The sequence below is a fragment of the Quercus lobata genome, chromosome 2, assembly GCF_001633185.2.
Source record: "Quercus lobata isolate SW786 chromosome 2, ValleyOak3.0 Primary Assembly, whole genome shotgun sequence".
NCBI classification, from domain to species: Eukaryota; Viridiplantae; Streptophyta; class Magnoliopsida; order Fagales; family Fagaceae; genus Quercus; species Quercus lobata.
Genome location: NC_044905.1, coordinates 3,590,029 through 3,612,241, shown reverse-complemented (window position 1 = coordinate 3,612,241; position 22,213 = coordinate 3,590,029). Strand labels below are relative to the sequence as shown.

Sequence of the window (22,213 nt, the reverse complement as noted above, 5' to 3'; positions counted from 1 at the left end):
AGAAAATGTAGTTGGGATACATGGACAGCAATAGACCCTCCAAGCCTAATCTACCTAGTGCACCTAAGCCCTCCAAGCTTCTTGCTCCAACGAGGTTGCGTCGAACCTTTTTCTTTTCTAGCTTCCCGAATTCCGCTACTTGACCATAGCATCAACCAATGTAAATTGGTTCCTTTCTAACTGCTTCCTAGAACACCAAACAACCCTCTCACAGTAATGGAAATGGTGAGAAAAAGGTTTTGGTAAAAATGCCTCTCAAGGATTTGACAATGGAGAGGAAGAGAGTTGAGGAATATGAAGAGACTCTTATGTAAAGATTGTGGATGACTCAATTTTGTTTTTCTCTAGGGTTTCTCTCTCAAAATTTTCTCTGGAAGCTCTCTTTCATTTGTGGGCAAGAGGGGTATTTATACTGGGGTAAGAAGAGAATGTGAAACGTTAGGTTTTTCAAAATAGGGGTGGCTCGCGGCTTGACTGAGTTGCGAGTTCTAGTCGCGAGATAACAGAACGGCTAGTTGTCCTATTTTGTCCTGTAGTGCTCCAGCTAGCATGACGCTTCAACTTCTAGCATGCTTGGCACGTGTGTTGCTTCTGGCGGCTTGCAACCGCGAGTCACCCACGAGATCAAGCTGTGAGACTCTGTTTTCTTGCACACTCTTGAGCATTCAATCACTCTATCTCACTCACTACCCTTACAACAAAACCCACCTAAATACAGGGTTACTAAATGCTGTAATACAAAGAAATTTGGCACGGAATAAAGCCAACAAGATGGTTGATTAAATTCAACCTTACAATCTCCCTATTTGGCTATTCCGTGACAAAACTCTAAAACAGACTCTAGACTTAACATGTAAGTTGGGAACAGTTGAGCAAAACTCACTCACACCTAACTCTAGAAGCTGTGAAGCACTTGAATCATATGAACATAAAACTCCTGAAACAAAACAATACACATGATCATTGTATGCAGAAAAGCATGAAATGCATATGAAATAGGCATAAAGTGATCAAGCAAAAATGGAGTTAAGAACCAAATCATGGCTTGATCAAACAAGTAATCACTTACAAGGTAGTGATCACAGTGCTCATTCACACTTGGAATGAACACTTGAACATACAAGCTAACAAGAGCAATGCAAGTTACTTGTATGCCCAACACTCAACCAATGCATAATACACTAAGTATATGCATCTAGGAACAATCCTACATGGGCATAAGAGTGACAGTACTTAAAAGAAAATGCAAGACATTTAGATAGAAGTACTGATTTAAGCAAAGCATAAAATGCTCCATAAAGTATGGTACAAACCATAAAGCCTACAAATAAGCATAAAAACATAACTCTAAAAGCTTACAAAAGCAACATGGGTACAAAATACAATATAACAACTTAATCTGAAGAAAAATGCAGAAACACTCCCCCTTAGGTAATATCCTCCCCCTCTGATCAGGCTATCACTCCCTTTTTTTGTCATGGAATAGCTACACATTCTCTTCTAGCCTCCGCTGAATCTGATCCAATTGAGTTTGGAGTGAGGTAAACTTCATATCCCATCGAGTGCTATGATGGTGTAGAGTAGATGTGAGTCCGAACATCTTTGTATTCAACTCGTGTACAGAGGATACAATGTGATCAAGTTTTTCATCAAGGGAGAGAATGCTGAAATGTGAACCACTGTGAGATGTGAAAGTTTCCGGTTTGGCTCTCTTCCGACTATGTCCAATGCTTGCGTTGAATGTACGCATGTTGATTGGACTCGGTTTTGAGTAAGGAGATTCATCTGCCGTTGAATAAATTCCTTTGAGCTTCAAGATCCTTGAAATGAGACAGCAGAAAGGAACACATGTTCGGGACTCAGTTCGTAGAACCGTTTTGCACAGGACATGAAAGATATGAGCACAGATGTCAATTTCTACATCAGAGATTAGGTCATGAAGAAACAAGGCACGTCCGAGGTTCATATACCCAGTGCTTGATAAGTGGTACAAATTGTGAAACATCACAATTGTAAGCACTCTCAGTTTTGGAGGAAAAGAGGAAACAATGACGGAGTTTCCTTTGGATGAGAATTCCAAGTCTTGTCCAAGACCCTCCTTAAGAAGTTCCTCATCAGGACAAAGATCATCATAAACCGGTGAGTGTCGAAGCATTGGTTGGTTGATGTGAAGAATCTTTGCCAAATATGCAGGAGAGACTGAAAAACTCTTTTTCCTAACCCAAAACTTAAGTTCATCTTCTTCCACAATCGCGTTGGCATAAAATTCCTTTACCAAATCCTCATACGCGTCATCTAGATCAGAGAGAAGGTAATTCCAATCCTTGTGAGCAAGCCATTTCAGAATGTCAGTGTCATGAAGTGATGATTGGTTAACAGGTCTTTCTAGTAATGGTGTAGCATTTCGGAAATAATTCTCATGAGACTGAAAGGCAGCATAGGATCTGAACTTGTTGGGATCGAACCCTTTTGATGAAGAACAAGTCCCTTTTGTTTGAGGAGAGTAATCATCGACATCAATGACAGGTTCCTTTCCTTTGGAATTACCTCCTTTCACAGCTGCTTTCTTGAATGGAGACATTTCCAGTCTGTATCATGAATAGAGGAAAAGAAAGAACACAATCCAACAGACATTATTAGCAGTGGGTTAGTGGATAATGAAGAAAACCCTAAGAGCTAGATGGAAATGACCAGAAAATAACAATGAGGGACAATAATGACCTAAATGTCGCTACAAAATAGAGTGGATCAGATTAAAACCACACAAAAATGAGAACATTATACACTCAAGTAACCAAACACGGGTAAGAGAAATATGAATACCAAGTAGAACACAAAAACCATGATGAAAAGGCAATAACTGAGAAAAACAAAGAGTAGAGGACAAAACTCATACCTTTCTTTGAAGATAGATTGAATGGTAACAAGTTGGTGAAAGAATTTGAAGATTACCACAGTGATGTTGAATAAGTGAAAGTAAGACCAGAAAGTGAACAGACACAGAGTGCAAGACAGGCAAATGAGAACCCTTTTTGAGAAAAGTGTTGAAAATGAGCTTATTTTGTAGAACACGCGATTTTCGCGATTGAAATGAGTCGCTGACAAGACACCAGGATAAGCCGCCAAAACACTCAAAGAGAAAATTTTGAAAAATTTTCTAAGTGTTTTTCGCGACTGGAGGGTCTACTTGCGAGGGAGTTGCGACCTCAGCCGCGAAAATCTCTGTGTAACCCTCGCGACTGGACCTTCCACTTGTGAACAAGTCGCCAAAATTGACATGCGAGCTCGCGACTGTGGCATGCGACTTGACTTACTCGCGACTGAGTCGCCAAAACAGGGCAAAAATGATTTTTGAAATTTTCAGTTTTTGAAGAACAAAATACTTTCCAGAAACACCTAAAATACTTAAAAATCTTTTTGTGCTTGAATCAAAAAAGATTGAGCATGTGAAAACACATTTTATCAAGTACAATCACACAAATGAATATGACATTTGTTTGAACATAAACTTGTGTGTTGTGTGTGGATATCAACAATGAGATAGTCCTTAGTCTAATGTGAAGTTTCAATGATCAATTCAATCAATGCATACACAATTAGTACTAGATCATGAGACCCATTTCAATTATAGAAGTATGCATATATGACTTCCCACAAAACTTGATAACATAACTTGGAGCTTTACATTTTACTCCACTTTCAATCATAACATTTGATCTTTTTGATCCTTTTGAGACAATCACCTCTCATTGTGAGAGTGATATTTGATATTTCACTTTAAAGAGATACCCTTTGGCTTTTTGAATAAACATTCACTTTTTAATTTTTTGGTCGCTTTCCCTTTTTCCTAGTCGAATACTAGTATGTGCGACAGGCTTTTGTAGCTCAATATCTCTTTTCATTTGGAGATTTACATTTGGTGAGCTCTTTTTAGCAAAACAAAAATAAAGAGTGGGAAGATATATAGACACAAGTCTATGCATGTCTCAAGATCAACATAACCATTCACTAATCATTCATGACAAGTTTGAAGATCTATTTACAACAATCACATAGATTTCAAGATTTCTCCCACAGTGACAAGAGCGCAAAGAAATAAGCTATGCTCGAAAATGCACAAAGCCATTAGCACAAAGGTACAAGACAAAACAAGTTTTGAGACAAAACTCAACAATGTCAATCAAACTTTTTGATTTTCTATTTTTTATGTGATTTTTGGATTTTTGACACATAAGAAGAAAAAGATTGATCAAAGACAACAGTGTAAAAACAACAAAAACAAACAAACAGAATCATGCTATACAAAAAGCCAACAAGTAGTGTGTGCCCCAACAAACAGAATAACACATTGTAAATATGTGAAGCACACATCACACAAGAGAGTCAAGGAATTGTACCAACACCAATGGTCTTACGGAGTGATTCAAACCATGGACCATCAAGAGGCTTGGTGAAGATGTCCGCCTTTTGATTGTCGGTGTGTATGAACTCAAGACACACAACTCTTTCCTCTACCAGATCTCGAATGAAATGGAAACATATCTCTATGTGTTTAGATTTTGAATGTTGGACAGGATTCTTGGAAAGATTAATGGCACTGGTGTTGTCACAGAAGACACACATCGTCTCTTGAGGAATTCCATAATCATGAAGTAATTTCTTCATCCAAAGAAGCTGAGTGCAGCAACTTCCAGCGGCGATGTATTTTGCTTCAGCAATAGAGAGAGATACGAAATTTTGTTTCTTGCTCATCCACGAGACAAGATTGTTACCAAGGTAGAAGCAGCCTCCTGAAGTACTCTTCCAATCGTCCACACTACTAGCCCAGTCAGCATATGAATACCTGGCAAGACAAGCATTTGAGTCTTTTGAATACCACAGACCATAGTCTGAAGTTCCATTAATATATCGAATGATTCGCTTAACTGCAGTCAGGTGAGATTCCTTTGGATTAGCTTGATATCTGGCACAAACACCAACACTGAATGCAATGTCCGGTCTACTAGTTGTAAGATAGAGTAAACTCCCAATGATACTCCTATATAAGGTAGGACTTACTTCTACTCCAGAAGAATCAACATTCAGTTTAGTAGACGAGCTCATGGGAGTGGAGGCATGTTTTTTGGAGTCTAGTCCAAACTTCGTGACAATGTTTCTAGCATACTTCTCTGGTGAAACGAATATACCTTCCTTCTGTTGTTTGACTTGAAGGCCCAAGAAAAATGTGAGTTCCCCCACCATACTTATCTCAAATTCTTTCTTCATCTCCTCAGAAAATTCACGATCTTCAATGGTAGTCCCCAACACTATGTCATCAACATAAACTTGTGCCACAAGGAGATAATCTTCATCATTTTTGACAAACAAAGTCCGGTCGGCATATCCCCTTTTGAATCCTCTATCTAGGAGGTAATGTGTAAGCCGATCATACCAAGCTCTAGGTGCTTGTTTTAAGCCATAAAGGGCTTTTTTCAATCTCAACACATGATCAGGAAAGTGAGGATCCTCAAATCCTTTTGGTTGCTCCACAAACACTTCTTCATTCAGGTATCAATTTAGAAATGCACATTTTACATCCATTTGCTAGAGTTTGAAGTTCATAGTGCATGCAATGGACATGAGAATTCGAATAGACTCAAGTCTTGCCACAGGAGCGAAGGATTCATCAAAGTCTACTTCTTCTACTTGAGTGTATCCTTGAGCTACTAACCGAGATTTATTTCGTATTATCTCTCCATTTTCATCGGTTTTGTTTTTGAATATCCATTTCGTACCTATGACATGAACATTTTTAGGCCTTGGAGCAAGTTCCCACACATCATTCCTCACAAACTGATTCAGCTCTTCATGCATTGACTCAACCTAATTCTCATCTTGAAGAGCCTCTTCTACCCTTTTTGGCTCAAATTGAGCAAGGTAGCAATGATATGTTACATGATTGGCCAAAAAGATGTTTCCTTTTCTAAGGTGAAGACCTTCATCTAGAGACCCTATGATGTTACTTTTCGGATGGTTCTTAATTACTCTTGAAGATGGCTTCTTTGATGTGGAGACTTCATCACTCCGTGAGATGGGAGGATGGACTTCCAGAGGAGTAAGAGGACTTGATGTTCTAGACATCGATCTCGTTTCCATTCTTGGGTTCAAGGGAGTTGATTCTTTTTCTGGTGTAGATTCTTCAACTTCTATATCAAGAGCTTCAACCTCAACCTCGGGTTCTTTGGTGCTCGGCCCTTCTCCATCATCAATCATCTCCACCTTAGATAAGGCATCATCAATCTTGACATTGATGAACTCCATCATTGTTTTAGTTCTCTTGTTAAAAACTCTATACGCCCGACTCGTAGTAGAGTACCCAAGAAAAATACCTTTATCACTTCTTGCATCAAACTTCCCAAGATTCTCCCGATCATTTAGGATATAACACTTGCTTCCAAACACTCGGAAATACTTTACTCTAGGCTTCTTTCCATTCCAAATCTCATACGCGGTCTTCTTTGTTCCTACTCGGAAAAATATTCTATTGCCAATGTGACACGAGGTGTTAACAGCTTCTCCCCAAAACTTTTGAGGTATTTGCTTGTTAAGTAACATGACTCTTGCCATTTCCTGAATCACCCGATTCTTTCTCTCTACCACTCCATTTTGTTGTGGAGTTTTGGAGGCTGAAAATTCCTTTTTGATTCCATTCTTTTCACAGAAAGACTCAAAGCTTGCATTCTCAAATTCCCTCCCATGATCACTTCTTATCTTGGTAATAGGGACCCCTCTCTCGTTTTGTAGTTTCTTGCACAGAATTTCCAACCTTTCACATGCTTCTGATTTTTCTCTAAGAAATTCAACCCAAGTGTATTTTGAGTAATCATCCATAATGACCATAATGTATCTCTTTCCTCCTAGACTTTCAGTTCTAGTAGGCCCCATTAGATCAACATGAAGTAACTCTAAACATCGAGAAGTAGCAATCACATTCACCTTGTGATGACTTGCCTTTGTTTGCTTTCCTATTTGACATGCACCACAAATAGTATTCTTCACCTTTCCAAACTTAGGAAGTCCCTCAACTGCTTTAAGTTTGGACACTTTAGCTACTTGTTTGAAATTCGCATGCCCAAATCTATGATGCCAAAGTTCCAACATGTCAACACGAGCACTTCTACACGAAATGGGTGCCGTGGGAACTACTCCATAGCAGTTGTTTGTAGTCCGATTTCCCTCCAAGACTTGAATCCCTTCTTCATTGATGATTAAGCATCCCTTCTTAGAAAATTGTACGAGGAAATCATCATCACATATTTGAGTGATGCTCAGAAGATTTGCCTTCAGCCCTTTGATGTATAACACATCTTTCAACAGAGGTAATCCAGGTATCTCGATAGTCCCTTTGCCGAGAACTTGAGCATGACTTCCATCACCAAAAGTCACATAGTCACCAAACTTTTCTTTGAGTGTCTTAAACAGTGACTTATCCCCTGTCATATGACAAGAACAACCGCTATCAAGATACCACAAGCATGAATTAAATACCTTCAATGAGGTATGCACAAATAAGCTCACATGAGACAAACATTCTTGACCTTCAAACAGAAACTTATCAACAGTTTTCATGCTTCTGTTAGATTGACCTTTCATTTTCAGACTCTCAATCATCTCACACAACATTCTATTCTTTCTTTTGTATTTCTTAATCAATGATTTAGATTTAGATATGCTACTGTGTAAGATGTGATTCTGATTTTCAAAATATTCCAGCATGTGAACAAATATCCTAGCATGTTTCTTTGTTTTTAACAACTCTACAAGTTCATTGTTAAGACACCCTTCAAACATACTCATAGAGTCATTTTCACAAACACTTAAACTACAATTCAGCATGGTATTTTCCATAACAGTAACCAAAACAAAGGGGTCTAGGATCGCACTTAGGTAATTAAACCACAACAAGTAGACCCGCTCTGATACCAATTGAAAGTTCAAATAGTGTAAAAACACCCTTGAACATTTAGACCCTCAATTTACAAATTAACTAATTCAAGCTTTATGTCAAACAACTAGTGTGCGGAAAATGAACAAAAACTATAAAACAGAATTGATAAACAATCTAAGCCAAATTAAAATCACAACCCACAGCAGATAATAAAAGGCAAAGATAAAAGGGAAGGAAGATGCAAACACAAAGACAACACGCGATGTGTTATCGAAGAGGAAACCGAAGCCCTCGGCGTAAAACCTCTCCGCCACCCTCCAAGCGGTAAACAATCCACTAGAAAATGTAGTTGGGATACATGGACAGCAATAGACCTTCCAAGCCTAATCTACCCAGTGCACCTAAGCCTTTCAAGCTTCTTGCTCCAACGAGGTTGGGCCGAACCTTTTTCTTTTCTAGCTTCCCGGATTCCGCTACTTGACCATAGCATCAACCAATGTAAATTGGTTCCTTCCTAACTGCTTCCCAGAACACCAAACAGCCCTTTCACAGTAATGGAAATGGTGAGAAAAAGGTTTTGGTAAAAATGTCTCTCAAGGATTTGACAATGGAGAGGAAGAGAGTTGAGGAATATGAAGAGACTCTTATGTAAAGATTGTGGATGACTCAATCTTGTTTTTCTCTAGGGTTTCTCTTTCAAAATTCTCTCTTGAAGCTCTCTTTCATTTGTGGGTAAGAGGGGTATTTATACTGGGGTGAGAAGAGAATGTGAAACGTCAGGTTTTTCAAAACAGGGGTGGCTCGCAGTTTGGACTCGCGGCTTGACTGAGTCGCAAGTTCCAGTTGCATGATAACAGAACGGCCAGTTGTCCTATTTTGTCCTGTAGTGCTCCAGCTAGCATGACGTTTCAACTTCTGGCATGCTTGGCACGTGTGCTGCTTCTGGCGGCTTGCAGCCGTGAGTCACCTGCGAGACTCTGTTTTCTTGCACACTCTTGAGCATTCAATCACTCTATCTCACTCACTATCCTTACAACAAAACCCACCTAAATATAGGGTTACTAAATACTGAAATACAAGCAAATTTGGCACGGAATAAAGCCAACAAGATGGTTGATTAAATTCAACCTTACACTGAATAATTTATCTAAGTAATCACTTGGCTAAATAACTAAGTTAAACAACTTGTGTTAAGGGGTCTAAAAATGAACAAGTCAGGTCATGGTTGACTAGAATTATCGAAATTGGTATTGGAATTTTGTTTGTTATAATATTTTCCAAAGTAAAGCCAAGCAGATTCTAGATTTTTTTTTTTTTTTTGGACCAAGGATGGATCACAAATTCATTGACAGATCAAAACGAATAGGAATCTAGTCTCTAACCATTAATTCTCAACCACGTAATAATTCTCTAAGCATAACATCTTTTGGTGAACAAATTCCAGGAGAGGTTTAATGATTACTCATAACATTCCATGTGAAAGATCAGTCGAACACTTCATCTGACCACTTCGTTAAGTTGTAACAAATGAAATGGTAGTATGGAAGATATGCAGATTTAATTTAGCAGTAAAATATTCATACTTTTTGAGATAAAGTAATTTAGGGAGAAATCCTTCAAACTCCAAACTAGTTAAGATCTATACCTAAGTTAATTTGAAACAATGCTCTTTTAAGCACCAAAAATCGTTTTTATTGCAAAGGTGAAATAGTGTTAACATAGTTCCAACAATAAGAAGCATTCTGTAAAGCAAAACTTAAATCACATGCAACTTCCTAATACACACTTCAGTCAGGTAGTCTCATTTCCATTCATCAAATTTCCACTATGTACAATTGTCCATACTGTTGCTATCTAGGGCTGTTAGATAATGACATATATCTGGGGTACACTACAGACCTTTACAGGGCTATGCGTTTGTCTGGCATGTTTCTTCCGTATACATTGCCCCGCAATGTACCCTCGTTTACAAAGACGTTTCAAAACTAATGACATGAAACACAGACATCTGGTTTCTCAAATTTTGGAATCCAGGAAAATATCAAATCTAAAAGATGATTATACATCAACCTAAAGCTCTAGTTCTGTAGTATTCTGTGCATAATTTGTTGCCAATACATCTTACTTGTTGGTGCTGGTTTCAATATCTTCTGGTACATGGTAAGTTGAGAGGAAAAATGCACTCCGATGCTTCTGTAAGAACCTGAATCACAAGATGAATATAATGATGATGATGATGGAATGTCATTCTTGAAAATTTCCTTAAAATGACATGTTTGAGGCAAGTTATATAAAATTTTCTCCCCTAAACAAAGACCTAGAAGTTTAAATAATGTAACGCACTTCACTCTAAAGACACTTTAGATACATTTAAATGAACACTTTTTAGTGCTCCAGACAGCCAAATCATCACAAACTTCCAAGAAAAAATATAAGCAACATTAAGTGTGCAAGTTGTTTCATAAATGTCACCATTCATCACAGTTTATTGTATTCTTCTTATACTCTCAATTGAGCTTTTCTCACAGACACATGTTAGAATGGTGATAAGAAGTTATACTTGAGAAACTCGACTAATTCTTACTGCAGCTCCATCAATGTCTCCTCTTCGATTTTGGCATAGTACAATAACTCAGGCAACTTAACTGCAAATACCAAAAGAATGACATTACAAACACGAAGTAAAGATGGCTAGCAGGTTTTATAACACCAAAAGGAAATGCATAAGCCAAAAGATGCTACATCAAGCAGTTTTAGTCTAGGAATATTCACAATTAAAAACAATAGCACATGTCCAGCCACATAGCAATCCACATTTACAGTCATTAATTACTCTGCAAATCCAACAAGCACCACAATATTTGCTAGGCAATATAATAAATATTCAAAATGTCTTAGTAGTCCAAAATCAATATATGACATACACAGGTATATCTTGAAGATCAGTCATCAGCCAATATTTCTTTTTCCATTTTTAACTAATTTTTGAGAAAGAAAAAATCAATTTGATATCATATGAGTTGACATCTTTTATGTCTCGAGCTACACATTTAAAATCAGCAATAGACAAGCTTTTGTGCTTAGTAATAAACAAGTCTAAAACTAAATATCCTAGATTAGCTGGCACCATATCTTCTTCTTTTTGATAAGTAAGAACAAATTTATCAAACAAGGCTACTTCCTCACATTACAAAATTAAACTAGTTATAAATATTAATTTAAGAATATGTAGTTAACAATAATTTCCATTGTAACATGTAAGAATATTTAAAAACTTGCATAGAAACATTGATCAGCTAGGACAAACACGCAATTAAGCTAATAAGGGTAAATCTACCAAACATTTCACACGTCTTCTTTGTTTTAGCATTAGATACAAAAATAGTTTTAAACTGAGAACAGAAAAAAAATCTACACATAAACCACTCAAAACTAAATGAATTAGAAAATTTTGATAGAAATCAGTCACAAAAGGGCAAGAGGAAGGATTTTTAGGACTGCTTCAAGATCAGCTCAATGCAATTGATGATTATTGGACAAGTGCTACCATAGACTACCAGAAAATGTACTAGCATAGATTAAAATATGTAAACAGTCATTTCCATTTTCCATAACTCATGGTCTCCTAGCATATTTTATGATGCAGGGAGCACAAAACCAATTTTATTTTAATGTAGTTTTATTTATTTTTAGAAGTCAATTTTATTTTTACTATTGGTCCATTGGATTTTATTTTAGGTCATATTAGTTTATTAAGTTATTGGCATTTTACTTAATTTCCTAGAGTAAAGGTTATTTATGAATTCAATAATTGGGCTTTGGCCCAAGTCAGTTAGAATTAAGGTTGAATCCCAGTAGTCTATATAAGTAGCTAATGTACTCCAACGGAAACAAGCTTGATTTAAAATTTCTATTGCAATTTTCCAATGGGTGTTGTTGCCACTGGCAATATCATCAAATTTCTTTAAAATTAGTAGAAATGCCTCATAAAGTGTTAAAATAGCACAGCAGGATGCTTCCTTGCATCAAGGAGAAGTCCATTGTGCTAATCAGATCAGCTCACAACTTCAAGATGACAAAGGCATTGATCAAACAGCTGCTATGGCTGTGATTGAAGTAATGCCTCACTATGATCAAGTGTTGTACTCAATGCAGTAGATGATGCCACGTATGCAAGGATGTTGGGAAGGTGATTGGACACGTGTGCATGAACTGGAATGGACTGTAACAGATTTTCCCTCTTTTAGGGAGTTAGTTATTTGATAGTTTTCTTTACTTGCTTTAGTCTCTGTATATATATAGGATCAAGGCTTATAATGTATACTCACTTGTATTCATTTTACTCTTTCATCAATAAAGGTTCAATTTCTATTTAGAATGAGAGCACGAGTTTTTTACATAAAGCAAACCACAAAGGGGGTAAGTGTTACAAAATAAACCATAGAATAGTTTCATGATTTAAGGGTATACCAAAAGGGTGGTGTGTGTAATTTATCCTTATTTTTATTTTTCTATTCGTTTGTTTATTCTCATTTCCCTTTAAGAATTTTGTGCTGCATCATTTTATTTATATAGAACCCCTGATATATATAAATTTAGTAGAAAATATACAGACCAGACAGTTGTCTAAAAAACTTATCCTGGTAGAAGAGAACTCCGCCAGCCAGTCAATTTTGATAGGGGCATGGCAGGGAGAATTACTCATTTACCCTCAACATGTTTAATAAATGTCGAAACTTCCACATTCTACATAATTATGATAAGGCTGGTCATGAAAACAATAAGCATTAATATATTTAAGGTAAAAAAAACTAGAATCATCCTACAAATCAAACTTCACAAAAGAGACGCAATATCTGTTGATTAATTTATTTAAAATATAATAAATCAAGATTATTGCTATTTAAAACACAGAAAACGTAACAAATTTTCCCAAGAAAATAATTGACTTCTAGCATAAAAGGATAAACATACCCAAGAGGCGCAATAGATGTTCAGCACCATATACAGTTGAAGGAGAGACATTAACTGAAATTGCTTCTTTATATTGCCGACGCTCACTTTTATATAGAAGTATTGCTGGCAATGCTTTGTCGAAGTAACAACGTAATCCTTTCAGAATTTCTCCCACTGAATTAGCTATCCTATATCCATTTAATTACTTTACAGAGAAAGAACAATGACAACACGCAAAAACATGAACACCAGAACACTAACAATAAGTAATTACCAAGACACGAATGCATCAATTCCAAAAATATGATACTAAGAACTTCACACACAACAAAAATGGCATAGGAAAGTAATGTCTAAATACAGAAGTTGCAAGATGCATCAATAGTAAGTTTAACACTTGAGGGCATTTACACCAAGGTGCTCTTTTTCACTTTTCTCTGGCCTTCATAACTAGATACAGTAATGCAGACTATATCAATGTACAACCTCTATTCAAACACTCTAATCCAAATGATTACTAAATGAACCATTATTGTATTTTATTTTAAAATTTTCTTATAAGATTAAATTGGTTAGAAGACTGATCCATTTCAATATCTTGGTTCAATAATTTTAAGGATGGGATGATTGAGGAGGATGTGGCTCATTGAATAAGAACAGGGTGAATGAGAGAGGAGTATATCAAGAATACTGTATCAACTGAAGGGCTATAAGATTGCTATAAAACTCACTAAGGTCTATGCTACAAATTGTTGGACGGTTAAAAAGCAACATATTCATACATAAGTAAAGTTGAAATTAGAATGCTAAGATGGATAAGAAAAAATACTTGGAAATATAAGATAAAGAATGATGCTATACATTCAAAGGTAAAGCTGACTAATATGCAAAATAGTAGATAACAACAGTTTGGCCATGTGCATGAGACTAATTAATGCACATGTTAAAAAGAATGTTTTTATTCATTTTGATGGAGTGAAAATTAAGTAGAGGAAGGATAAAATAGCACGGGTATAAATAGTGAAGAAATACTATTAAACAGGGAGTTGACAAAGAATCCACAGTATGGCAAAAAAACAATACATGTGGTCAACACCCCGATTAGTTGAAGAGGTTCATAGCCAACCTCAATTTGATTTCAATTAAGGCTTAGTTGGGTTGAGTCTTCAAAAGCTAGTTCTATAAAAAGAAGCCATACAAAAATCAAAAACCACTTATTTTAAAGAATAATTTAGTTGATGATGCATTTTGTGGAAAACCAACAAAAAAAAACTGGTGTAGTATATTACAGGTAAAGAAATAGGTGCCAGGTAAAATAGTGAAGAAGTACTATTAAACAGGGAACACCCAGATTAGTTGAAGAGGTTCATAGCCAACCCCAATTTGATTCAAATTAAGGCTTGGTTGGGTTGAGTCTTCAAAGGCTAGTTCTATAAAAAGAAACCATACAAAAATCAAAAACCACTTATTTTGAAGAATAATTCAGTTGATGATGCATTTTGTGGAAAACCAGCAAAAAAAAACAAAAAAAAAACTAGTGTAGTATATTACAGGTAAAGAAATAGGTGCCAGGTAAACATTACAACAAAATAAATTCTGTAAATTATGGTTCACTATACAAGAAAAACTTTAAATTTAGCAAGCCAAAAAGTAAAAGACTGAAATGGCCAAAAAAAAGGGAATGAACTTACGAGTCATCCTTCTTCATCCTGTAAGCAAGATACTTCTTCAATATATCATCAGCATTTGGGGCACGTGGAAGTTTAACAAGCTGCAAGAGAGAACATAAACCAAAATCTTTTACAGGTGATAAATACATTAAAAAAAACAAAAACCAAAATATACAAAAATAAACTAGAAATTAAAATAATGATTAACTGGTAATGCTTAGTTAGTCATTTGCAACATATTTAGTTGCTTAATTAATGATTGATATTAGAAACTCATTGCATACATATGGTATTTCATATTATAAAATGTTCTTCCATACTTATCAAAATAATGAAATGTTCATCCATAAATCCTTAGTCATGAAACCAAACAACAAACATGTAACACAACTAAGAATATATGAAATGCGCTTGATAATGCAAAATATGCTCAAACCATGTCATAAAGTTTTCTTCCATAAATCCCCTATAGCAGTGATGTAACCATGTAAGAACCAAGAAAGATTATTTAGAAAAAACTTTGGTTGACAAAGCAGAGTATGGCTAGAACAATGACAATGAAAATCAGTCCTGTAACTCATTTATCTCCTAGTTAGAATTCCAATAGTTGTCTCATTCTAACAGGTAGTTACATTAGGCACCAGGTAGTTGGTTATCAATGAATAAAAAGGGAACAACAATGTACTTGAGGTTCTTTAATATTCAAAGTAAGAATTAACAAATGCACTGAATGCATGCTGAGGTATGTTCCTAGCTGTAAATAAAAATCCTACGAAATTAGGTCAGTGGTTATTTTATACAAATTATTTCTTTTTAACTAATGCAAGTCCTCTTTTATCAAAATTATTTTCTAAGAAATACTTGTAATTGAAAGTTCAATTATGTGTATAAACACCCTTGAACGTTTAGACCCCCAAATTACAACTTAACCAATTCAAGCATTATGTCAAACAATTAGTGTGCGGAAAATGAACATAAGTTACAATATAGAATTGGTTAAACTATCTAAGTCAAATTAAAATCACAACCCACAGCAGATAATAAAAGGCAAAGATAAAAGAGAAGGAAGATGCAAACACAAAGACAACACGCGATGTGTTATCGAAGAGGAAACCGAAGCCCTCGGCGTAAAACCTCTCCGCCGTCCTCCAAGCGGTAAACAATCCACTAGAAAATATAGTTGGGATACATGGACAGCAATAGACCCTCCAAGCCTAATCTACCCAGTGCACCTAAGCCCTCCAAGCTTCTTGTTCCAACAAGATTACGCCGAACCTTTTTCTTTTCTAGCTTCCCGGATTCCGCTACTAGACCGTAGCATCAACCAATGAAGATTTGGTTCCTTCCTAACTGCTTCCCAGAAATCCAAACAACTCTCTCACAGTGATGAATATGGTGAGAACAAGGTTTGGTAAAATGCCTCTCAAGGATTTGACAATGGAGAGAAAGAGAGTTGAGGAATTTGAAGAGACTCTAATGTATAGATTGTTGGTGAATCAATCTTGTTTTTCTTTCGGGTTTCTCTCTCAAAAATCTCTCTGGAAGCTCTCTTACATTTGTGGGTAAAAGGGGTATTTATACTGGAGTGGGAGAGGAATGTGAAACGTCAGGATTTACAAAACAGGGATGGCTCGCGGCTTGACCTCGCGACTTGACCAAGTCGCGAGATCCAGTCGCGAGATAACTGTATGGTCAGTTGTCCTGTTTTGTCCTGTAATGCTCCAGCTAGCATAACTGTTCACCTTCCGGCATGCTTGGCACATGTGCTGCGTCTGGCGGCTTGCAGCCACGAGTCACCCGCGAGGCCAAGCCGCGAGTCTCTGTTTTCTTGCACACTCTTGAGCAAACTTCACTATATCTCACTCACTACCCTTACAACAAGCTCACCTAAATACAGGGTTACTAAATGCTGAAATACAAGCAAATTTGGCACGAAATAAAGCCAATTAGATGGTTGAATAAATTCAACCTTACAGTAATTATCCGTTAGAGAAGCACACCACAACAGAAAAATCATTTAAGTAGTAGCTATTATTACGCATGCAGCAAGTGCTTTGATAATATTAATGGACCTCACCCCACACAAAGTGAGGTAGCAATAGTACTAGTAAAATTTTCTTTTATCTCAAAAAAAAAAAATAATCTAAAAAATAATTGTAAAATTTTCATTAAAAGAAAAAAGAAAAAAAAAAAAAGAAAAAGAAAAAAAAAAAAGAAGCAATAGTAAAATAATATAGAATGGCGTATCAGATATGAGTGAGACCTCAGGTGCTACTCAACCAAGTTAAAACACTTCATGCTAGTTAAGCTCGGCCAGTTGTTTCGAATTTTAAAAGCGAGGAATTGGTTGGGCTTAGCCCAAACTGGGCCCTTAGTGGGCCCAACCCAACAAGGTAAAATGTTCCGTTTGACCTGGCGTTTTAGTTTGGAGTTTGGGTTTTCCACACGTTGAAGACACGTTGCACGCTGCACATCTCTCCACTAGTCTCAAATTATTTCTATGGTAGGCTTTCAGACTATGGTTTAGGTGTGGTTCTCTCTGAAGTCTGAAAGGTATTATTCTTACGGTGAGCATTGTGCAATTTTTAATTTATGTCACCCGCAAATATTTTGGGATTCACACTTTTGTGAAAGAGATTTAATATATCACTATGGTACTAAATATTTTTTCAAACATCATACTTGATTATTCACTGTTTTGGGAGGGGAGAGTAGCCTACGTTACATTATACTCATATGTAGTTGATTATTAAACAAGATAAAAATCAACTATAGTTCTTTAGATACTAGAGCTTATGTTTTCTAATTAAATTCAAATATTTAGTTGTATAGACCAATGTAGCATAAATATTGTTATTTTTTTAAGGACAATTAAATTCAATATAGAGATATGTTTGATTTGTCAATTTAAAAACTTTGGGGTCGAATTTGTTTAACCCCTAAATTCTAGAATTTAAATGTAGGTTTCCTCTTTTCTGAGTTAAAATTTTTTGTCTTTCATCTGTTGAAGGTTTTTTGGATCATTCCTAGTCAATCAAAAGAAATAAAAAATTTTTAATTAAAATTGTTTTAGGCATTTGAACTTTGAATAACTTAACTTTTATTCTAATAATTTCCATATTTTTCCAAACTATCTTTGAATTTTCTAAGCCTAAGATACTAAAGTATCTCCCAGCCTTGTTTGAGGTGAATAAAACCAAAAGAGTAGGTTATAACTTATAAGGTTTGGATAAGTGTAAGAATTTTCTAAGCTATCTTTGCATTATCAAAAAATATCTCTGACTCTTGTTTGTGGTTATTAAAGTCAAAAGAGTAAATTATAAAGTTTGGGTAAATGTTAGATTCGAATTTTAACTATTAGGGATTGGGCTGGGCCCAGCCCTAAATGGGTAGCCCATAGTGGCATGAGTCCAACCCAAAATGGTAATATGGATGTTTAATTGGACAAAACATCATGGATTTTACACACAAATAAAGCAACTGAAAACAGTGAATTGAATTTGAAGTCACCATTTTCTAGAAGATTTTTTTTTTTTTTTTTTTTTTTTTTTTTACGAATTTATTAAGGGAAAGATGCAATTAATTTGTTAGGACATATGTGATTCACATGTGAAGAACATATGTCATGATTTTATGTAATTGGCTAATCTTTTGACAAAACGCACTTTACTTGTAATTGGGTAGTTCTAAGATGTGTTCAAATACTTCAAGAAACAGAGTTTCAAGATCAAGTGTTAAAGTCATCAAGTCTGTCCAAGAAACAAGCTGAGAAGTGCCAAAATCATTAAAGCTCGATAGTTGTCTCGACAGCTGCATCTATCGAGGTTTAAGGAAGCTGTTTAGCTCGTGGCTTGACACCTACTCGACAGCTTATCTGTCGAGATTTAAGAAATTCAGAATTCTAATCTGATTTCTTGGAATCCGTGATTATGTGTTTAGATCTTCTTTTCTTCTAACCCTAAACATTGTAGGGGGCTTTTTTCGTGTATGGTGTATTGGGTTTGGGCTGCCTCCTACGGTGATGGGCCCGAATATTTCTGAGTGAGGGAGTTGGGGCCGGTCAAATTGTAACTCAACTTGGGACGGTTTATGCACAAACTTATGCCTTGTCTACCAGGAGTAAACTTACGGCAAGCAGAACTGTTGCAGACAAGTTACGGCAGGCAGATATAATAATAACCAAAACAAAGTATTCTGACTATTTAAATAAATGGCTATGTACTCCCTACTAATAAAGCATGATTACAGTCATAATGATGTCAATCACAGAGAAAATGAAGAAAATAATACTAGCTAATCAAATGGGCATAAATCAAGTTTTAAGCTTAGTCTGCCGCAGCAAAGCCAAAGATTACCTCTTGGAGATTAATGGCTTTGAGGGAGTCGGACCTGAATGGTTATTGCCCAAAAAGAAAGAGTCCTTGTTTACGTTTTTGGAAGAAAGTAAGATTTGAAAGGGGAGAGAGGGAAATTGATCTACTGGTGCATGCCTACTGTATTACCTCTCTTTCTTCCTTAATTTTCTCTCTTTTCTTCTCTGTTTTCTTTCTTATCTTTTTTCTCTTATTTTTACTCTGTTTTTATTTCTACCACGTAAAAATGCTCTGTTTTCGATCCCCTTTTCAGGGCACGGCAAGGGCCCAATTATAGTGCCTGCCATGACCAAGGTTTTACCTTTTTGCCCCTTAACCACCTTTATTTGGTCTGGACGTACTTGCCGACCACCAGGTCTGTGCGACATCCACCCTCGCCAGACAGAGGCAGGTTTGTTTTGTTCCTTTGTATACCGTAACACTTCTTCCTACCACGGTATAAATGCTTTCTCTTTCTACTCTCAAGGCATGTACCCAACGGTTCCCCCTCAAACTTGCCTCTTTTGGGTGGTTTATCATCCCAGCAGGACGTACCTCCCAAAAGGGCTTGGGCAAGAACCGCAAAATAGATCTTTTCCCCTCTCCCCACCACCAAACCATACCCCATTTACCTCTTACCTCTGGCCCATGGCCCTACCATATCCTATATTGGCTGGGTACAGGCTGGTGGTGTCTGGGCCTTGCGCGTGCTTTCCTTCCAGATATGTCTAAGAGTCTGCCTGCTGCTCAAGAGTCTACCTGCTGCTCATACGTCTGCCGTGATCTGGAGACTCTCCGTCTGCGTTTCCTGACCCTTCATGTGGGCTTTACTTTGGTTTTCCTCTCCATTCAGAAGCTAGGCTTCGTATGATGATGGGCCTTACATTTCTTTGACTCACTTTTGATTTTCTTTATTGCTTGCAACGTTGAACTGTTATTCCTGTCGTAATAACTTAATCCTGCTGGACCTCTTTTTGGGCCAGCCGTTTATCCCTTTTCTCAATGGCCTGTTATGGGCACTGTTTTGCTTTTACTCATGGGCTCCTATGTCCCTTTGGGCTTTCCTTTGGGCATCCACGGCCCGATTGCTTTCTTTGGGCTTCCTCGGCCCGTTTGCTAATTCCACACTCCCATAGATTTTTTACTAACTTCATTGGGCTTCCCCGGCCCAATAACCTTATTCTTATCTTTGGGGTTCATGGGCCTGCCATGAACCCCTTACTCTCTTAGTTTGCATTACCTTGGGCCTGCGGTGGCCCTTTCTCACTTTTCTACCTCATACATTGCCCATGGGATGCTATTTCTTTCTTTCCTGACTTCTTTGAGCCCGCTTCTCTCTTCAAGACCCATTTATTTATTTGTTGAGCTTGTGATCAATTATTCCTACCGCTTGGGCCTAATGGGTTTTTTGCTATTTATCTTGTCAATTCTTTGTAGCCCTCATTATTGGGTTTTTCTGTCTGCCTGGGCTTCCACAAATGTCTCTCAACATTTAGCCCCCTGAATATATGAAACATTCCTGCAATTCATATGTGAATGAAAAGACGTTTTTGCCCTTCTCTCATCTTTTTTCTTCTTCTCTTTTTCGTGGGTCTTTTTTAAGCTGTGGACCCCTTCTTATACTTATATATTTTCCTTCCTGCCGTGAACAGGGTTGTTTCTTCAAATTTCTCAATTTGGCAGTTATTTTCAAAACAGAGTCGCTGCTTCATTAATTTCATTCCATTCTGATGGCTGACCCGTCACCTTCTTTCGTGCTGTTATTAATGACCTGGGTATTTAAGGAAGAATCCTTCTGCACTTTAATCACAAACTCTTTCTTTTCCCAGAACATACACTCTCAGTCTCTTACTCTCCTTCTTCTTCTCAAACACCCATACCCATTTTCTCCGACTAAGCTTCCTCACCATGTCGCTGGTGAAAAGCCAAGGCTCTTCCCGCTGAGGAAGAGACGCAGCGCGACCCTGATAGCGAATGCACTCCTTTAATCGACCCGTGGTACGAAGTCAATCCTCACTTCCCAAAAATCCCTGGTGACTATGTACCGCCGCCGCCGGGTCGTGTATTGATTGCCCTTGTCCGACGAAACCCCGACGTTTCTTGGGCTCATTTAGCGTCTTCAATCCCCGATCTGTCCATTCGCTAAGGTATCTCGCTTCCCTTACCCCTTCACTTTGAGTTTCGGCCCGGCACAGCCTCGGGTTGGAAGGAATGGGTTGACAGTGAGCTTTCCGACACAGGCTTTATGGGTTTGTTGCAACAAGCCGACGTCTTGAAGGCTATAGTCTCATCTCGCTGCTTGTCAAATTTCCGAGACCTCTATAACCTCCGTCATTTGGTCCGGCGATGGTGCACTACTACCCACACCTTCTTTTTCTCATGCGGCGAACTCACCGTGACCCTTGAAGATGTGGCTAACTAGTTGCTCTTACCCATTCTCGGCGATGCCGATACTGCCGCCCTAGAGCTTTCTCTTGAGAAAGAGGCCATTGAGGCTGAATTGAGGAAAAGGATGACCGAAAATGCCAAGTTGTCCTACTGAGTGAGTTCTTCCTCTAAGTTTTCTGTTGCTGCTCGCCGTACGGCTTTTATTGCATTTTGGCTTTGCAAGTTTGTTTTTGGGTCCCACCCCCACTACGCCATAAAACCTTTGTACTTTCGTTTGGCTATCAAAATATCTGCTGGGGTGAGCCTGCCGCTGGACCCTATGTTCCTGGGGCACTTGTATGTTCAATTAGATATCCTCCATGGTGATAAGAGTCAGGCTAGGTCCTGCCACAATGTTACCTCTTCCGTTCACTGTACCATTCTTCAACAGCTATTGTTTGAGCATTGCGCTCAGTACTTGACAAAGTGTAGACCTGCCCAATTTGCCAAAGAGAAGTACCAGACTTGTCCGAAAGTGATTATCGATTTTTGTGGCAGGTTTGAATCCGATTTCCCGCTTGCTTTTCGTTGGTCTGGTTTGAAGCTGATTGGCTATTCTGTGGTTGAATCTTTTGATGAGGGCATGGGCTTCTCTTGGAGAGCCTATAGAAATTTGGGTGCAGATTATACTTGTGCGGATTCTGCCATGGGTTCGTTTGTTGACACCATTAGGATCACTACCCCATTGGTTAGCTTTGATAAAACTGGGATTACCTATTTTGCTGCTACCAATGCCGGATGGCTGCCTTACCTAGCCGATGAAGGCATTAGGTTTGTTCACTATCCTGCCAATCGAGTGAGAAGGCAGTTTGGGTTGGATCAAGACATCCCCGATGACATTTCTTTCCTCATGGAATCTCCTACGTCAGTCCGTCCTTTCC

At 37.5% G+C, this 22,213-nt stretch overlaps 1 pseudogene; it reads right to left on the bottom strand.

Annotated features, from left to right (window-relative positions):
* Positions 1 to 10,048: 10,048 nt before the first annotated feature.
* On the bottom strand, positions 10,049 to 20,815 carry LOC115957574 (annotated as a pseudogene).
* Between the last annotated feature and the right edge of the window lie 1,398 nt (positions 20,816 to 22,213).